This window comes from Sesamum indicum, linkage group LG8, assembly GCF_026168435.1.
Source record: "Sesamum indicum cultivar Baizhima isolate 11 linkage group LG8, ASM2616843v1, whole genome shotgun sequence".
Classification (NCBI taxonomy): domain Eukaryota; kingdom Viridiplantae; phylum Streptophyta; class Magnoliopsida; order Lamiales; family Pedaliaceae; genus Sesamum; species Sesamum indicum.
The window spans coordinates 15,887,304-15,908,356 of record NC_142664.1 but is presented as its reverse complement, the minus strand read 5'-3'; the positions used below and the strand labels follow the sequence as shown (position 1 = coordinate 15,908,356).

At 36.8% G+C, this 21,053-nt stretch overlaps 1 long non-coding RNA gene and 1 pseudogene across 2 annotated transcripts; both read right to left on the bottom strand.

The window, feature by feature from the left end:
- Window positions 1–44: 44 nt before the first annotated feature.
- Window positions 45–12,797, bottom strand: LOC105179945 (dnaJ homolog subfamily C GRV2-like; annotated as a pseudogene).
- Window positions 12,798–14,429: 1,632 nt separating this feature from the next.
- LOC105179721 (uncharacterized) lies at window positions 14,430–20,304 on the bottom strand. Of its 2 annotated transcripts, XR_016066683.1 has the most exons (7): window positions 20,220–20,304; window positions 19,698–20,110; window positions 19,517–19,583; window positions 19,104–19,171; window positions 18,607–18,793; window positions 14,977–17,476; window positions 14,430–14,483 (listed from the first exon to the last, which is right to left on the bottom strand). It is a non-coding gene; the product is annotated as an uncharacterized LOC105179721 (long non-coding RNA). The 2 variants fall into 2 exon arrangements; XR_016066682.1 differs by having other exon boundaries at window positions 19,517–20,110.
- Between the last annotated feature and the right edge of the window lie 749 nt (window positions 20,305–21,053).

The window sequence follows — 21,053 nt, the reverse complement described above, 5'->3', positions numbered from 1 at the left end:
GACATCACCCATTTTTTCAGAGATCCAACCAGCAACATTGAGCTTTACATCCATCCTTGCAGCTGCAATGCTATGTCCCTGCCTCTTAATCGATTCTGAAAATCAACAATTAACATGACTTAGTTGAAGAAGGCAAATTAGTCTCAGTTCTGCCAGAGATCAATATATACCTGCATTCTTGCCTCGCTTTGAGAAACAAACTGCTTAAAACACTTCTGCTCGGACAATTGAACATCTTGAAGAACATGGTTGACCTACAGTTGACAGTTTCAACAACCGAATCAATCAATCTCCAGCGGTTTCTAAGAAATTTAATAAGGAAAGCGGCAGTTGAGGACCAAAGCATGTTTCCCAATCGAGCTTTGACAGTTAGTTTCATTAGAGAATAACACAACCTACCATTCAATTCAATAAGACCAAAACTAGAACACAAGGCAACAGTACAAAACAAGAACACATAGAGGACCACGCCCTGACAAGCATAAGATGTTAACTTATCAGTTTGTCCCCTTTCTTAAACCTTATAATATATAGAGAAGTGCACCATGCTTAAAAAGGACAATAACAAAAGGAATAAATATAAATATGCACACAAGTACGTGTATAAAAAGTGACTAGTATTCCCCCAAGTAGATATAAGGTATACATAAACATGAGAGATGCACAAGAAATACACCAAACTAAATGAACGGAAATAGATATAAAGTTATAAACACGAGTACATTGCATGGAATGAGAGAAGGAACTCCAATAGGTACCTTGGATCATGGCTTAGTCATAGTAAACTACACAAACTATTTATTTAAAAATTCTGGCTTATAAGTATCAACACTTTTCAACCTACCAAAACACTCTTCAACTACGCCATGACCCAGTATACCTAGAGTCATGGCTTAGTCACATTAGACTATACAAACTATTTATGTAAAAAGATTGGCTTGCAAGTATCATCACTTTCCACCTACCTAGACATAGTTCAAAGGAATCTTACACAAATTCATTTAAACAACATGATAACAATGTTATGGCCCTCAACCAACTTGAAGAGTGACAATGGTGGGGTTCGAAATTCGCATGTAATTAAATTACAAAAAAAAATACCAGAATTACCAGGGTAAATAACTCTCCAACACGTTCTGACATAGCTTTGACCCGAACAATTATATGGCTACAGGGCTCCTCCTTCCCTCGAACTGATGGTGTGAAAGGATATACTGATATCCCACCAGCTTTTCTTCCAATTAATTAGTTCAGTTGTACAAAATCCAAATCTTTAGTACCCATCTCCAGCAATGACTAGCTGTTGACACAACATATCACATGAGGTTCCATTTCTTGAAAACTAAATCTCCATTACAAGACTGGTAACAACCTTAAGTTTCTACAATTATACTCCAAGAGAGGGGGTAAGGTTACAAAATTACACATGTCCGTAACAATGGCATTCTAAGCACAAAAAGAAACAAATTAATATCCCTGGGTTTCTTTCTTCAAATATTACAGCATAAAGATTTCAAAGCTGTTGTGGTTTTTTCTTAAGTATGTACACTTTCTTCATACTAAAACAAATGGACATTGGTAGCCTTCAGACATTATGCTTTATTCAGCCATTGATGGATGTTTGTGTATACTCATGCTATATACTAATAACAAAAAGATGTGGGATTAACACATTTTGCTCCGTTCAACATTCATAGAGAGTGCAGAATAGCTTTCAACTTTTTAAATTCAAGAGAGAAACAATAAAAAATGCAGTCTCGAATAAGTTTAAGCCGAGCCTCAGTCTAAACAGCTTGGATCGCTCTGCTTGACTTACTGCCCTGTTGTAGTTGACTTTGGAGGTAATATGCATGGGCACTTCAGACTTATGTACGGTATTTATTGATGGGATGGTGGTTTAGCACATATTCAATAACCAAGAAAGTACTAAAAGTTCAATTTACGATAAATTAACATTGTAAAATAAAAACAAAAATCCAACATTATCATAATTGCACCAAATAATAAGCAATAACCGAACAAAATTGACAATCATGGTTTTTTTACCAATCGATAAAATATTAAATTTGCTAGCACAGCTTCATCTTTAAGATGTACCTACTATACTTCTTCCAAAACTACACATTCACATACAACACTATCAATAAATTTTAAATTCAAACTGAACCAATGAGAGAGGATGAGAGATATACCTGTTCAGTGTTCAGTGACAGACCACTTTGAATTGAAAAACTGGCTGTAAATGCCGTGCAACATTCGCTTCTCAGCTTCTGAAACTGATGATTTAGGCATTTAGCCTTGGATGCCATGGACTCCAGAAGAGCAACCGTGATAATAGGCATCTTTCCAGTTCCACTGCCATCTTCCCTATCCAAGAGCAAATGAACTACTTCAAGTTGTGTGCCAGAAAGAAGTGCTTGAAGGTCCGCTCCACTAAAGCCTTTAGTCCTGTGAGATATAGCTTTCCAAGTTAACATTACTGGCCATTGGTAACTGCATGGAAACAGTCCAATTAGTAATTATGAAACATATGAATAATTGCAAATATTTTTCTTACTAATGATATATCATCTAGCAAGCACTGCAAAGATTAATAAAGAAAATACACCTGGTATCTTGCAGATTACTGATCAAGAGTTACAGACTTAGATTTCCAATCAATCACTCACTAAGACGTCTTGCTTTTCTAAAGAAAATAAAACAAACAATGACCTGAAACTTGCAATGCTAGCAATTGAAGACAAAGGCTAGATGAAATTATAGTTCACGTGGAGATGTCAAGTTAAAAAATCATTTCCACGTCGTGATTATTGTCAGTGACCCTCTTACCTATTGCAAAGGGCCGTCATAATTATCTGGACAATAAAACTACTCAGCACGATCTCAACCATGGTTTTTCCCTTTCATTTACTTCATTTTACTTGTTTTTAGAATGGGAAGAAGCAACAGAGAAAGAAACAAACAAAATGAAGTTCATTGATCTTCAAAGGGAGAATTAGAATGACCTTTGCATTGTTCCATATTTTCAATTCATAATTTAACAATAAAACAACGCAATAAACCAAGTTAAAATGAAATATGAGCCAAGGTACAGTCACATTCTGAAGATGGGCAAGATGTAGTTTCAAGAGGACTTAGTTCAATTTTAAGTTAATACTTAATGCAGGGCAATCTCTTCTTCAGGCACTGCACCAGCATGACTGATAGTGATAGTGATTGAAATGCCATCCTATATATTACAATATTCAACATCACAAATATATATAAGCTTTTAAAATAGCACTTCTTATTCTTGTATACACACTAAAAGAACATATTTACGGCAAGGCATCTAAGTATAGGGCCACAGCAATCCCCTTACTGGACCAATTCCCTCGCCCCCTCCCGGCAAGCATATTACAACCCTATTAACACATAAGAACCGAGCAAACCCAGCAACACGTCATATAATAGAATGAGTGAAGGGTATGAGGTGCTAAGTTTTAAGCGATTGAGGAGCTCAGGAAAATAGAGTGGAAGAGCCAACGACAAACCTAAAATTTTAAAAAAATGGACTAATTGTTCAAGAAATCTGAAATTTATTTGCCTCGACACCCTCAACCCCCACTATTGTGTATTTATAAGGTTCCAGGTGTTGCGACGGAACAACAACATCCACCAATTCCAAGATATTAATTCAAACAAATGTCAACATGGAACAAGACAAATGTCAAAGCCTGTAGAGTTCTTAAACTATTTGATTGACAACAAAGTTCGTTTCCTCAAAAGAAGAAAGACTTTAGAACATATGTCGGTTTCTATCAACTTATGCTTTGTTTAATTCATTATACAAAGAGAAAACCTGCATTGGTAATAGCTTTAGTAGAAAAGAAGATACATAACAACAATCTACCTTTGGTAACCACTTCCAACTCCAGCTCTTAAGATCATTCCAGAAACAAGAAGTCTAGCAAGTGGATCAAGGAATCTAACCCCCACTGGCCTCAGTCGAAGTGTCCAATGTAGAAAGGGAAAAGGAGCAAAAAAATGGAGACGTTGCAGTCCTGCCGAAGACCGGTGGAGAAAGCCGGGGGATGGTCGGAAAAGAGTCGTGGGGGTGAGGGGACTCCAATGTCGGCGCTGGTCGCCGGCAACGGTGACGGACGGAGAGAAATTGAGCAGATTGGTTGAAAAAGGGGGTTAGTGTTGCAGTCTAAAGACGCGCGTGCGGGCGCGTGGGTGGTGGGAAAATGATGGAGTTGAGCGGCGACGGGCCGCCGGAACAGAAGTGGGTCTCCGGCAGTGGTCGCTTGCCAAAGTGCTTGGAAGTGAAAGATCAATTTTGTTGATGATGGAAGAGAGAGAGGGGAAAAACCCCTTTACTAGAGAGAAGAAATGTACACTTCCCAGAAACCCAATTGCGGAGAATCAATAACACAAAGGAAAATATTATTTCTTTTTTATCTCTTTATTTCTTGTTTTAAATCTATAATTTTCTGTTCCTTTCTTTCAAATTTTTTAATTCAATTTTTAGTAACAATTGCACAATTTCAACTTTATATAGCTTTTTGCGTGAAATTATTTTACATTAACATTATATTTTCAGTGAGAATACGTACATCATATTTTCAGTGAGAATACGTAAAAAAAATACTTTTTTACTTTAATTATTATTTTAAAATTAAAAATTAAAAATAAAAGTATAAACAAACATGCATAAGAATAAGATTGTCCAAACTCGTCTTCTCTCAGAGTGAGCATGCCACCCACAAAAGGAGCTATCTGTGTAAATATACATAAATACAATATATATTAAATTATTTAAAATCTATAACGTTCTTTTTTTTTTAACAATTGAAGATCAATGGTTATTAAAACAAGAGTATAATAGGCAACTCATTAAAAGTTATTGAACAGCCTGCTTAATTATTTCAAAGTTTCAGATCTAGATCTATTAACATGTTGCATATTTCAGAGACCAAATACAATAGAAAGGTTTTGGGGGTAGCTGATCATATCTTCACAGTAAATTACCAAATAAAACAATATTTGAGCTGGAGCTCATCACTTTCAATCTTCTTACCCAAACTGACTAAAAAAAAAAAGAATATCACCAATAAAGTCTATTGGAAGATTCGTTACAACAAAATATGACATCTTTTTCTGAATATTAAATTACTAAAAGATCCATTGAATTCTAAAAACCATCATATCTGTCAATTGTGTTTCACATATACTTAGTGTGCAAATTAGTTTTAAAAAAAAAAAATATGCTTTTCAATATTTAATTCATGTATCACATACATTTGGCATGTAAATTATTTCAGAATAATTCATGCTTTTCAAAAATTCATTTACACTCCATGTTTCTGATAATCTGCAGTGTCACAACATTACCCACTAAATGTATTAAAACTCATGCACTATGCCTGATCTACCCACAAATTCAGAGCATATGATCTATTATCCTGGTGGTTCTATTACCTAGATCCAAACTAGACCCCACTATTAGCTGACCTTATCCTGCCCATCCTATGCGAGGGTATGGAAGAACTCCTTAATAAGCCTGCATCTACAGTGCAAAGCAGATCAAAGATACATGTGAAACGAAGATACAGAAATCTTCTCAGCAGCTTTAATTTTCTTAGGTCTAAATAAATCATTATTCACTTAGTATTCTCGCATGCTAATCAAAAAACTCACGAAACAATCACAATACCTCAAGAAAAGCTTTTAACAAGGACTTGTAAACTACTAATCCTTTTAGAGCTTTTCATTTTGGGGTGCATATTGTTTTTCCTTGTCCTTTTGAAGGAAACATGGAAGATCCCACAGCAAAGGGATTATGACCACAAAGAGATTATAAACACAAATATATTTCTGGAGAAATTAAACAAAATAGAACTCAGACCACCTTGAGCAACTTATCATATGAATTCAGAACATAATTTCTTTTGCTAATTATGCACCAGTTCTGTCCCACAAGGTTGGTCTGGCCTTTTATGTTAGTTCATTGCAAATGTTCTATACTTGGATATAAAGCCATTTATCATTTAATCTAAAGGCACCATCTGAATTTTCCAAACCACCATGCAGAAAAGGCAGTACGTCTTCACACAAATCATGATATGGTACAGACCTCAATTTGAAGAACCCGGCCAATTGCTGCTTCTGACTCATTCCAGTTCATCTGTGAACAAAGCCCATTTCTTCCCCCAGCTCGCCAATCAAGAAGGCCAAGAAGAACTTCCACAAGACCAACCCTACAACAATTATATGCCATGTTACTATTGCATGACACAGAGAACATGCAACAGTAGTTTTATCAAGATGCATATCCCAATAATATTCTAAAAACAGACTCAATCACCCACCCATATCTTAGCCCAGGTGACAGATAATTACACATTGTGGGCCGAAAATTACTTTGTATCTAATAAATACTAATTGCATGATTTGCATTGCTTATGCACCCATCTTAGAAAATTTATCATGAAAACACAGATGAATTTATGCGCATTGTTGTTTCATTAACCACGTCTGCACATTTCACATGCACAACAATTCTACAACTTAGGGTCTAAAGAGATATTGATGCTCACTTGAGACCCTGTGCAACAAGTGCATCTCTTGCTCGATTCCCTGCAACTACAACACGCTTTAAGGTTTCAAGAGCTAGGATGCTTCCACCTTGCCAACCAATCGCGTTCGACAGAAGTGGAACTACCTGAAGAAAAAGCTCGTCAGAACAATACCAAACCTAGCAACAGATGTTTAATCAGATAAACACATCTTTTGTATGATATTTTCTTGGAGGGGAAAAAAGGGGGGCTGCTTAAAACCACAGCATATCTGGGGTGTCCCAATACTAGTGGCTGCCATAGCTTATGCACAGGTGGTGCTACCTGCAAGCTAATGTAGAACACGTAAACAATTAAGGCGAACTCGCTCCGGAGGAGTTTGTGAATTTTGTTGCGACGAACCATCCTCAGATACATAGGTTTCTGAATCTATTGTTTCTCTGCTTGCTCCATGGGCTACTGCAGACACAAGTTTGGGCACATAACCAAGATATCCAACATGATCTGCAAGAGCGGGATACATCCTGAGTAAAGAGACCGGGGCAGCAGAAAGAAGTAGAGGAAGTTCAGTGTCAACAGCTTGGCCATCATATTGTGAGGCGGCAACGGATATAAGGTACTGATCCAGCAGCCCTTCAAGAAATCTCTTGGGATTTCTAAGTGGAAATTTGGGATCTTTCAGGAATAACCTAACATAGATCCCTCCAACCTAGACAGCAATACATGATGTAAGTCATTAAACAGCATTAGCGTTCTTTAGAACATCCATGTAATCAATCAAAAACAAAAGAGTACATCTGCAGCACACAGCAGTTATACCTGAGGTTCATTTCTCATCTCCTGTTGGCCGGAGGCCTACTCAGGTACATCCCAATCAACAACACGTCCTTTCACCTGTTCACGGTACAGATCCGAAGCCATAGTTGCTATTTGTGCAGACAACGATGCAGCCATTGCTGGAGTCCAGACTAGTTCAGGAGTTTTGTTGTTTGTTCAAGAGCAATCACAACTGCTTCACCAGGACCATCCCTGATTACCGAGACAAGGAAATCAGGCAGAAATCTTGCCAGACTTATCGCCACTCTAGGCCCATGCATAGTCTGGCCAACAAGCTTCCCTAATAGCGAAGCTGCTGCGACTCTTTGCTGCAACGGAATATCTTCTACACAAAATTTCCATTTTAGAGCGCAAGATAGAATTCTTAAGAAACTGCTATCTATGAGATCAGCATACCTTGTGTTGGCAAGAGAACTTCAAGAACGAAAACCATCCCTCCATGCTTTGCAGCTGCCCAAGCTAGAGAACATGCAAAGCTCCTTCACGGCAGCTGGGAGATGAGTGAAGCAACTGTAATAAAACAAGCAGACCAGAGCTATCTGCGACCATTGCTTCCACACAAGGTGCATATGTAGTCAACCGTGACAAAACAAGTAGACATAGCTGAGGAATGTTGCTTGATGAAGAAACAGGAAGAGAAAAGCATTCGAAGAGGGGAATAGCTTCTCCTTTGTGGAGACCACTGAAGCTAAATTCAGATTCTTTGTCAACAAGTGCTGAAATTACAGAAATTACAGAAAAAAAGGTGTCAAGGGTGACTAAAAAAGTGTCAGACGAAAAACCACCAGACTTCTACCTGAAGGGATAGCAGACCGTATTGAAGATTTTTAACTAGTTCCAAATCCTCCCTCTCCAAGCTTTTCCCATCAAGTGATGCTGAAGAATCATCAGATGCTGCTCGGCAGATCCATCAGTGGTTACATCACTATTAAATGAGTATCCATGCTTGCAGCGGGTGCATTATGGACTAGATGTGATATAAAATCAACAAGGGCAAGACAGAAGTCCTCAGGCTTAGTAATTTCAAAATCTGGTTGATCATTATAGACTCTCAAGTATACGTTGCCAATATAGAGCTCCTTAGATAATGCTTCATAAACAAAGGAATGCGAATCTTTAAGGTCATATGAACCATGATGACTAAGGCTTGCACGCTGCTCTTCCACAAATTTCAAAAGTTCTACTCAGGTGGAGGAATTCCAGATTATCTGCAAATGAAAGATCAAGTGAAACTATGTCATGATATCTGAGAGTCCCACAAGGTCATCAACTATGGCATAGAGCATCTACAAATGGCCGTCACTTGGAACTACAGTATATGTGTTTAAAACATTTTCAATCTAGATAGTTATGGAAAGTAACACCCACACCCCAATTATTAAAAGAAAGAAAACCTATATATAGATTAGAATTATAGCTTGCACATAATAGATACCCTTTTCTTAATCATTATGCAAAAAATAAAACCTTCAGGCTCGTGAAAAGAACTTCTGGTGCAAAAGTTTCTTTTTTTGTTTTTTTGTTTTTTTTTATGGGGTGGGGAGGAGGAAAATGTGCAAATAGGTTTGCATATCAAACATAAGAAATGCATGGAAACTTCACAACTAGTCATAGATAGGAAGGGCATAGATTTTAAGGCCAAACACCAAATTTCTTTGATTAGACAAGATAGATAAGAAGATACTCTATTAGATGCAAACAAATAACCTCTTCCCTTAAAGAACCAATAGTTCACCTGCAAGAGATTCTTTGAATTAAATCTTTGAACCATAAAGTACCTTCAACACAATATAATGATCTATCTTACCACAGTACACCAGCCTTCAGAAGGGCATTTTGAATATCAGAGGAGATAGAAAGGTGAGCAATGGTCTGCAGGGCAGCATCAATAGCAGCAGGAACAAGCTCAAGTGCAGTGCAATGAACAATGTCATCAACTAATCCTGAAAATTCGAGCATCTCAGTTCTCGCACTTTCAAACTGACACAAAACTGGAAAGGTTCGCATTATGTTAGCGACAATAGTAGCGGACGGTTCAGTGGCAGGAGTTGTTGGTTGGACCACACACATGCAACGGGAAAGGAGGGTTGCAAGAAGAGGTATTCCACCATCTCTCACAAGTTCTTCACCATTCCATGATGAAGACTCGCACCTGAAAGTTAAATATGTGGAAATAGCATAAGCAAAAGTACATTTACAAAGTATTATCTAAAGAAGAATGATATGGAAATTAAAGGCAGATGATGAATTTACGTCAACCAAACAAGTTCCGAGGATGCAACTAGAAGATGTGCTTGATCAGAGGAAAGAAAATTATTATCATCCTTGTCCACTGTAATGGCACTTAAGAGCATAGGATATCCAGCATATTTGAATGGCATCAATACATTCCCATATCGCCTATATAGAATACACTGGCCCTTTAAGAGAAGCAACAACCTCCAACTCTGGGGACCTTGCAATCCTTGCACGGTCACCTAAGGGAGAGGAATAAGAAAGCAGTAGATCACTAAAAAGAAAATATGAAACATGGAACTCAAATATGAAGAAATACAACCAATTAAAGAGGATTGCATTCCGGCCAAAGACATGCCTCATAAAAACCCTCATATGTAGGGTTCAACTTAGGAATTTTGTCCAACTTTGCTGATCATATTCCAAGAAGTTTACTGATTGCACAATGAAATATTAGATGCAGGCAACAAAACCAAAGGGAAACATATGTAAGTAGTCCAAACCTCATAGGAAAGCCCTATGATTTACATTTTCACTCTTCCGCAAAAGCCACTTAGATTTATATATTTAAATTTATTTCTTGGTCCACACCTTAAATTGAGGTAGTATCATATCTAAGAATTAAATATACATATATATAGTCCCGTGTCCTTCCTAGTTCCAAGATATATTTACAACCAATACCGATATCCATTTATATGTGTAAAAAAGCATTTGGCTCATCTTGACAGCATAAATACCTTTAGAGCACTTTCTACCAGTCAAATAAACAGCTTAATTGTGAAAACGGCATCTAAACAAGTCGACTAATTCATTTGAAATAACATCTGGCAGCTTATAAGATCCCTTCTCTATATGTTCTTTCTTTTTTCTCAAGCTTAATCATATAGTCTCCGTTTTTTATGAGTAACGACAGATCCTCACACAGGATCAAGGAATTTGGCATACCTGCAAGCACTCATAAGCATTCTGCACTGCCAGAAACTTCTCCCTCCCTTTAGGATTTTTGTCTGAATGATACTTCATTGCAAGTTTCCTATACTGTCTCTTGAGCTTTTCCTCATCAATATACTCAATCTGCTTTGATATATCAGGTATCTCCTCAACTGACTCAAAACTTGGTTTCTTAGGGGAGTCGTCTCTGGATACTTCATCAATGGAAATCTCTAGTATCTTGCAAGCTTCTTCTTCAGAAAGATCCATTGGCCTTCGAGTTAACTCTTCTCTCCACATTACTAGCAATGATTGCAAAAACTCAACATGTTCAACAATAGGCCAATTAGGAAATCTAATTTCATCACATAAGTTTCGAAGATAATAACGATGACACCACATTTCATCTTTCAGCTCTGGATATGTCACTGGTGGCATTGGAGCATAGTCATATAAGGAATGACAATGCTGTGACAATTTCTGAGGGAAATCACCAAGATGCTGAAGAACCTAATCAAATAAAACTGAGAGTTAAATGCAGCACTTATTTGCATTGAGGATGACTCAAGTACCACCATGTTTTAGAATGTAAATACTAAATGTTAACAAAAGATGCTTGGGGTGAAAGACAAGTAGCAAACTCCAGTTGCAGATTCAGGGCTACCTGACGGATCAGATTTTCTGCTCGCATCTTGTGTGTCCAAATAATGAGGAGTGTCAGAATCAGAAACCATTGCTGCGGCAAAAGCAACTGGGCCGCTACGTTCCAGTACATAAAGCAATGACTCAGGTAAGAGGCCGCCCAAAACACTTCGTTTCGCCAAAGGTAGAGAAGAGGAAACTGCAGCTTCCTCACCACCATGAAAAGCTTGATAAACATGAGTCACTGAGAAGAGTTGGGCAATTGAAAGAAGATTAGATCCAGGGTAAGCCAGTTGCAAAAGAAAATGTGCCTGTACTGTATAGTCGGATTATTGCTTTTGGGTTCCTAGTAACTATAGCTTTCAGCAGAGCAGCAACGGCATCAACAATAGTTGGTTCACCAGAAAGCATTGCCTGCACATGAGAAATAGAGGAAAGAGTTTGGCTCATTAACTGAAGCTCTGAAATTGAGAAACAATGTGCATATTGAGGGAGCCACCATCGAGCCACTGCCTAGTTCAGCTTAAAAACAAAAGAAAAAATAATGAAAACATCTCAAACCTGTGTGGAAGGCAAAGAAAGGAACAAAAGTTACCCCACTTCCCAAGTGAAAGTGTTATAATATAATTACCATGAAAAGGCAATTAAGGAGGTGCAATAGTTCCAGTGACCCTTCTATAGTTGTTTGCTCAATCAGTCTCCAATGTGCATCTCATGTGACGATAAGCATAAATACCGGACAACTGACTCCCATTTTAAATGGCTTGCAAGGCAACCGGTTTATTGTAGGATAAATTTCTGATCCTATTTTACTCTACGTGCCACACATCAATCTTTTATGTAACCAAGCTCATAACCAAAGGAATGCTTTAAGGGGCCCAGTGCTTTATGTACGTGAAAGAATGGCCTGCTCATTGAAGCGAGTAAAGATTGAGGGAAGGGAAAAACAAAATGAACAGCCCTTCATAATTCTTTTGAACCAACTTGTACCAGATCTACGTACAAGCAAAATTTAGAACTCTTTTAACAGAAGTCGGAAATGCTGTACCCCACCCTCGCATATCCATCAACATAATCCTCGACTTACTATCCCTAAGCGAATACAAATCATAGAACTGCCAGATTGAAAATCTCAAATATTTGAGGACAAAGGTTGATGGAACTTGTTTCAAACCACATATCAACCTTTACATTTTTCAGGCTCTCCAGGTAAATAAACAAAAGATACAATAATAAGCATAACTTTCTGCGTTTTTAGCAATTTTTTATTCTAATAAGTCTGAGTAGATTTTTCAGTTGGCCAAATTGGGACAAGAGCACACACAACCAATAGAAGGACAGGCACTTAAAAATATTACTTGTGCAATCTGTGGAGATAACGTGAGCTTGAAAAGATCCTCTTTACTCTGGGGGTTGGTGTAACAATCTCTCCAGCATCATCTATATCTGAATGAGCGGCTACCATACTGTGCAATATGGACAATGCCACATCTCCTACCTGAAAAAGAACACGCCTGTTTTAGGAACATTGTAAAACAAGCATACCCAACTATAGGTAGGTGTATCAAGTAAAGACTCCTTCCATGTCATTATTTGTCCCTTTGGCGCAGGAAAAACAGAAATTTCTCTACCATAGATATCCTATTTAAATAACATAATAAATAAGAAAGAACCTCGTTCAGTAACTAATTAATAATATATTTAGTCTAAGAAATGTAGATGATCATAAGAGCGAAAAATTCTTCATTATCACAGTACAAATTACTTTATTTCATATTCTGTGGCGAAAAACTGCAACAGAATGATCATGATTGTAGTCTGTAGTCCAGTAATTAGTCTCTATAGAAACTAGATACTAATTCAACTCCATCAGTTCAGCAGTAGTTTGATATATAAACAACACTTCAGTGCTATTGAAGATCCCCCAAGATCCGCAAAGAGCTAGAGTAGTTCAATACAAGTCAGCAGACATGATGGAAACAGGAAGCACAGAGTTCATGGTGATCCTGATTGGCATCACGGTACCATTCTGGATGATACAGGTATAGACAAAAAGGATACCAATTCAAGGACTAAACCCAATGAACTCCAATTCTCAAATTGAACAGCCTGCTTAATTATTTCAAAGTTTCAGATCTAGATCTATTAACAAGTTGCATATTTCAGAGACCAAATGCAGTAGAAGGGTTTTGGGGGTAGCTAATCATAAACCAATCTTGACTAGCATAATCATTCATGATACATGTACTCACAGAGCTTCACAACTCAGTAAATTACTAAATGAAACAATACTTGAGCACGAGCTTATCACTTTCAATCTTACCCAAACTAACTAAAAAAAAAGTAATATCACTAATAACGTCTAAATAAGACCAAACTGTATAGAATATCCTAAATGTAGCATCAAACATCCCATCCGACAACAACGGACCAGAGCATTGTCCAAATAGTTAGATGCCAAAATCCCAGAGATTGCAATTGCATGCTCATGTACATAAGTTCAACAATTTACATAGCAACAGGCATATCATAATTCGAGAAAGGAATAGTAAAAGAATATGGGGACAGTATGTCTACTGTTGTAGACGATTTTAGTATATTGCCCATTATTGCACTCAAAAAATCAAAACCATCAAGCATCCTCTAAAATGCTCTGATACTTTATGACTTAGAGATATCCACCAAATTACCTTCATTTAGCTCCAACTAACATGCATCATTCTACAGCGCACACAGTAATTAGCATTCCAATTGTGATCAAAAGTCATATATTACATAAATGAAGCAATTATTTGCATATATTTCAATTTTAAATAATAATTATTATCTTACCATAAGTTTCTGCACAGGGGCATAACAAGAAAAGGAATGCCGGTAAAATACTAAATTTCCAAGAGACTATTTCTGCGTGATACCAGAAGAGGATCACACATAAGAAAAGAAAACAAACCTAGAACATAACGAGACTGCAAGATCATATGATAACTGGAAGCGAGACACCATTGGAGGACACCTAATAGCTGCACTATGTATTGCAGCTTCTCTTGCAACACTCGACGATTCAATATTAGCCATATCAGTAGCATCTCCACAATAATATCCTAAAACAATAAGATCGAATAAACAGAATAAGCACTTTAATTTCAGATATTGGTATTAAATAACTTCTCTAGATAGATCAACATAAATATCGATAGGAATTAAGCCAGTACAAGCGACTTACCAGGACTGAACCCCGAGTGATAAGCTCTTGGGAAGTGACAACAAATTCTCGAGCTTTTTGCACCAGTAGTCAAAAAAAACATTGATTTAAGAGAGTGACTTACAATGCAACCAAAGATTAAATCACTAAAGATGCAGAGCAACAAAAAGTAACACAGACCTAATTACAAATGATGGTATCTAATTGTATCTGTTGATTTTCAATGGATAAGAAAATCCCTAGCAGAACGCTAAGTCCTCAAAGGTACCTAAGATTTTTACAGTACTTATGTTCCATATATTCTTCTCATGATGTAATCTTTTTTTCATTTAAAACACCTTGTTGTGAGCTCATAACTCAATACCACCCAATATCTATTGTCGAGTATGGACTTGAATTTTACTCCTTCACCACTTCAAGAGCATAAAAAGATAAATGCAGGAGAGCACTAACACACCTAGCCCCTCGAAAGAATAGCTCGCACTACCAATGAACTAATGAATGGGTTCTGCATAAGAGTGTAGGGGACAAATGATAAAGATGATATGATAGCATATAAACAGTCACCTGCACCACGGAACACCAGCACTAAGAAGCACATCCAGGGACATCATCTGGTGTTCTCACCAAGTGTAGCAAATGTAACTGAAAGATATCTGATGAACTTCATTAAAGAGTTTAACAGAAGACGGAACACAAAAAAGGAATCTGATTTTATTATCAATTATTAGTTAACAATGATTCCCAACCTCACATACCTGGATAAACCGCATTCATGGGCCAGTATAGATTAGAAGTGAAAAATTTATAATACTTGTCTATATGCACCATGGTAGACTTCTTTAACTCTTACATGCAAGCACATACATTTTCCTTTTAAGGGGCGGTCATGTAAGATGCACTACTGCTATATACTGAACTTGCACCCTCACCCTGCTGGGATGGCAATCTAAAGGGAATAATTCATTAAGATTAAAGAAAACTATAATAATATAGAATTTAAATATTGTTACAATAAATACAATGCCAGAATCTATCTCCTCCTCCTCCCAACGAAAAATAGTAGTCACATAAGAAAAGGCATGCCAAAGTAGAGGATTTTACACAAAAAAAATTTCAGCACCAAGAAATGTGACAATTTTTTAATAAATCAATAAAGAAAAGAAAGGACTGCCGCAATGTCATTAAAGTTATTGCCTCCAACAGAATGAAATACTATGTGCACATAATCTCAAAACACAAACGCCGCAATACATTATGCAAATGCTAACTTATCATAACGAGGGTAAGAGGCCAATCACATCACAACACTTCGTTTTGCCAAGTATAGAGGAGGATAATCAAGCTTCCACAAAATCTATGGATTTCAAAGTGTTATCATCCTCGATGCAAACACAATACCCTTTTATCTCCTCACATCTACCTAGTCGGGACGGATTTCGCTTTTCTTTCTTTTCTTTGGCCACTAATGAATTTTTTTTCTTTTTTCTTCCCCTTTTGCTTTAGTCACGGCTTTTATTTTCTTTTTTTTCCCTTTGTTTTTGCCCGCGACTTGTGTTCTTTAGGCCGTTTTCGGGTCTTTTGACGCGAATGACAACACTTGTGGTGAAGGCACCCGGTTACTCAACCAAAAAACGTCGCATTCTGGCCTTTTGACGCGAATGACAACACTTGTGGTGAAGGCACCCGGTTACTCAACCAAAAGACGTTTTACCTAAAGTGCTTTGCATACTCATAGCTCCGGCCACCGTTTTACGTGAATAACAACATTTGTGATGAAGTTACCCAGTTACTAAGTGACCTAAACCAGCGGAGTAGATGTAATTTCCTTTTTCTTACTTTTCTTTCTTTCTTTCTTTTTTTTCTGGAAGGGGAAGGGCCTTTGAATTTTTCAAAATGGATGCATGTCCCCTGTTAGGGATATAAGGATCAATCGGGTAGAGTTTTAGCAAAGAAATATGATCTCAAAAGAATCCTAAGATTTAGTAGAAGCAAAGATATTCCAACTCTCTTTCAAAGCAATTCAAAATGCATGAAATTATGCCTCAACGACTCCACAGTTAATCAAGCAACAATCACATAACACTAGTGCACATTCATGTCTCAATCATATGACTTCCTAAATCACATTTATTTGTCAAATTACTAAAAAATAATATAAACGGAAGTAGTTTGATAGTAACTGGCAAAAGAAAACAAAACAAAAATAGTTTGATAGGATAACAAAAGATGAACAAAAATTTAAAAAAAAGTTACCCTCTGGTTCCTATGTGTTAATTAACACTACATATATGTCATGGAATTCTTTACTTTTGAAATGGTTTTATCCCATTTGGAAGGTGAATTGGGCTGTTCAAATCAAAATTAGAATATGAGAAGTTTCATGTAATTTCAATTGAACCAAGAGTCCAATCCTAAAATGCTAAACAATTACGGACATCCCGACAACAAAATGTCTCACAGAGCTTGATATACCACAAAGAACACAATACACGTCGTTTACTTGAATGAGATAACATAAAAGCACAACCAAATTAAACAAGATGAGAAACACCCACACCACAGTAGTAAAGTAATTGAAAACCACTAAAAAAGCATCCAACACTATTTATCAAAGGAACAAACTTGCCATAGATAAAAAGAAAATCACAACCCCATAATGTAGATGATAAATATCAAGAACTCAAGATAACAATGCAAACATATAAAGGAATGCTTGATGGATGAAATGAAGAGTGAAAGCCAAGAATGATCAACTTTTTACCACCATTATCACTTTGCAAAGACTTTCTAGTTTCTGTGTCATTGTTTTCAAAGACGTCTTTGCCCCCTCATACACCTTCATCCAGCATGCATGAAGACATAAGAAAAACAGATAATTTTGAAATTCCACAACCAAACTGCATGTTCACAAGAGGAATTAGTGTACTGTGCATCATTCGCTATTGTTGGATAAATAAATTACAAATAGAACTTACTTCTAAAGTCTTCATGAATCCTCAAGCTCTACCGCCTTCTTGGACCATTCCTCCGAACCTTCCTTAAACGAGTGTACAAGCTTGGTTACCTATGTGGTCCAGAAATATTGAAACACAAAGACGTTGACAAATGCATTAGATGTGGCAAATGTCTACACACACACACACATATATGTATATGAACAACCAATGCATTGCTTAAAAAGATAAGTAGTTGTTAAGACGAAGCCTTAACCAACCATCAATCATGAACTTATAAGGGCATCATACAACTAAGAACAACATGAATCATTACATACACACAAAGTCACAAACACAGCCAAAAGTGACACTCTTATAAACAAGACCGTCGTGCTTTGTTATATTGATCGCCAGCATGGTAAGTCCTCAAAGGTACCTAAAAGATTTTGACAATACTTATGTTCCATTTATTCTCCTCCCAATGTCATTGTGCTACTAGTGCTTAACTTAATACCACCCAATCTCCATGCCCAAATATTATACTCCTTCTACCCTTGAACAACATTAAAAAGATAAACATAGGACGAGGACCAGCCCACCCATCCACTCAAAAGAATAGCTAGCACTACCAATGAACTAATGAATCGGTTCGCATAAGTTTCAGATCTATTAACAAGTTGAATATTTTCGAGAAAAAAAAATGAAAGTGTTTTGGGGGTAGCTGATCATAATTCAATCTTGAGTAGCATAATCATTCATGATACATGTACTCACAAAGCTCCACAACTCAGTAAATTACCAAATGAAACAATATTTGAGCAGAAGCTCATCAGCTTCAATATTACCCAAACTGACTAAATACAGGAATATCACGAATAACGTCTACATAAGACCAAACTGTACAGAAAATCCTAATTTGAGGATTGTTCAAACAGCAGAAACAGCCTCGCACTCACAATATGGTATTAGATGATGAATGTATTCATCTTGGAAAGGAGACTGAACTGTTCGTGGTAATAACCAACAATGATAAACTGCGAAGGCCCTTAAAACCATCAGAAATTGAAGCTGGTTCTTGAATTAGAAGATAAAGAGGGATGAAAATTGGATTTGGACAGGTCAAGGGGACCAAACATCATAAAAGAAAAAGTGGCTTCATTAAAACTTCATGTAATAGAATTCATCATTCAAAAAGAACTAGCATGGTTCTGAAAATTAACCGATACAAGTCATAAGAAAAGCGGAAATCTCTGCTCACCAGATGCATACGAGATTATTTGCCTTTTCAATGGTGAAATATAATGCACCCCTTGGAATGCAGCAGGGCGCAGTGCATTGAGTGGTCTGAAATCAACGGAATATGCCTTCTGAAAGCCATCCAGAATTGCCATCATTGTCGAGTTTGCAGGTCTCCTGTCTGATTTATATCCTCTTAGCAATGACACCTGAGCAACCATGGAACGCTCATGATTTAGATAAATGTTCATGTCTTACAAATTGTCACATCTTAAGAGCTGGAATAACAAAGGAAGATTACGGGATAATTATACAGACACATACCATCAGGTTTGGGTATTACGGATTAAACGAAAAAAAGAAAAAAAAAAAAGAGGGAAAGGCCTATGAAGCATAATAATAAAGATCTATGAAGCACTTTATTCTCCACAACACACCTAAATGAAAACCACAAACAAGATTATCTGTGAACATTACAGGTTTCATCACCGAAGGAGACAGCTGCAGAATTGTGCTTACCCTAGTATTTCTTTGTTAATGTCTCTGGCATTGTACCTTGTATATCCAAAGCCAGTGTAATCCCAAACCTATAAGAAGACATTCATCAAATTCAGATGTAAACTGTTCCAACAATCCTTAGCAACATTTTTCTAATTTTAAGTAGAAGAAAATTACTGACCATATGATATTATATAGAGCAAGTTAAACACATTAGGATTGTCAAAGCAAAAATTAAATAAAAGAAGCACTACAAAGCAAGATAAAGATGACATGTAAGATGGAGGGAGAAAGTATTTGCAAGGAAGTGAGAGCAAACTTAGGACATCAATAGAGAGTATTCCAGTATTCCTTCTTTATCTATCAATATATGAACAATGAGAAAATATTGGGCCAAGAAGGATTGTTCAAACAGCAGTAACATTTCGCAATACCATAATTTGAGGCCTCCTCCTCGCTCTGTCTCTCCCCCCTGCTTTTCTTGGTTTTCTTTACTCTATTCTTTTGGGTGAGAAATGAACACAAGAAAAAAGAAATGAAGGTGAGAGGGTTTCACCATGTGAGTGTCGGTGGGGTTTGATGATGGGGAGAAAACGGTGGTTTAAGGGTTTTTACCAGCGGGGTTTTCCTTTCTTGGATTTGTACCCACATCCGCAGCTGCTTCTCCCGCGGGTGCTGCCGTACCATCACATTCGAACCTTTGAGTCGGCCATACCACCATGAACTTCACCTGCTTTCTTTAACTTTTTTCCTCGAAGAAGTGAACAGAGGAGAAGGGAAATAGTTTGATGGTGGGGTAGGGTGAGGGTATTTTGGCGGTGGGAGGACGGAACTGCGGCGTCTCTCCTTCGCCGGCTTTGGCTTTCTTGGAGGGAGAAAATGAGGGGTATTGTTTGAGGTGTGAGAAGAAGAATTGCAAGAGGTGTGACGGCCTTCCTCGTACCTGCAACATCACCCACTTGCCTCATCTGCTTCTCCACATTCAGCAACATCTCAATTTTCGCCTCCAAATCTCCGCCTCCATTTTCCTACAAAATTAAACCAAAACATTCGATAAATCACAGCACGAGATACAAAATGGGTAAGCCAACAATAGCCTATAAGCTAATTGGCAATCAGGAATGCGCATTTGCTTACCATTTCGATCGAATAGATACGACCAATTGGGGAATTTTTCGTGCAATCGATGAAAAACAAAACCCTAGAGAGAGAGAGAGAAAGAGGAGAGAGTTGAAATATGTTTTACCATGCGACCATCTTACCGCTAATAAACCTTTTACAAAATTATAAAATTTTTATTATACATTTTGACCCCTGAATTACGTTTATTATAACAAAAGTCCCCGTAAAAAATAATTTAGTATTGACAGAACAAAACACCCTTTTAACATATTTTTTGTTTCACTTTCTAAGTATATTTAATTAAAAAATCTCTCTCAAAACTACTTTTAGTAATTTTAAAATTTTTACTGAAATTTTTATTTAAATAATAATGTTCAAAATGTGTAGCTTTATATAAACTATATAATACATAAAAAAAGTTTACAAGTTCAATATGAAAATATATTTTACAAAGAAAATTATTTACAAGCTCAATTTAATTTTATAAAAAAGTATATTATATAACTTATAATTTTTATATTAAATTACATGCATAGATATTTAAAATATAGCAGTCTGAATTATATAGCTCCATACTATAAGAACCTTGCCAAGAAACAGCAATATTGTATGATAAGTTTAAGAAGAATCCATCATCGCTCATAAAATATTTTTTTTGGGTAAAGGTAAGTTTCATTATGTAGAAATAGTACAGTACAACAGTGAATTGGTTATCCCTCGACAGGCCAAAGACTACGTCATAGTCTATAGAGAGCACATATACTAATAGAACTAGAGATATTAATACTCAAAATTCTCCGCCTAACATCGTCGATAATGAAAGAAGCCAATACATTTGTCGTATGCTCA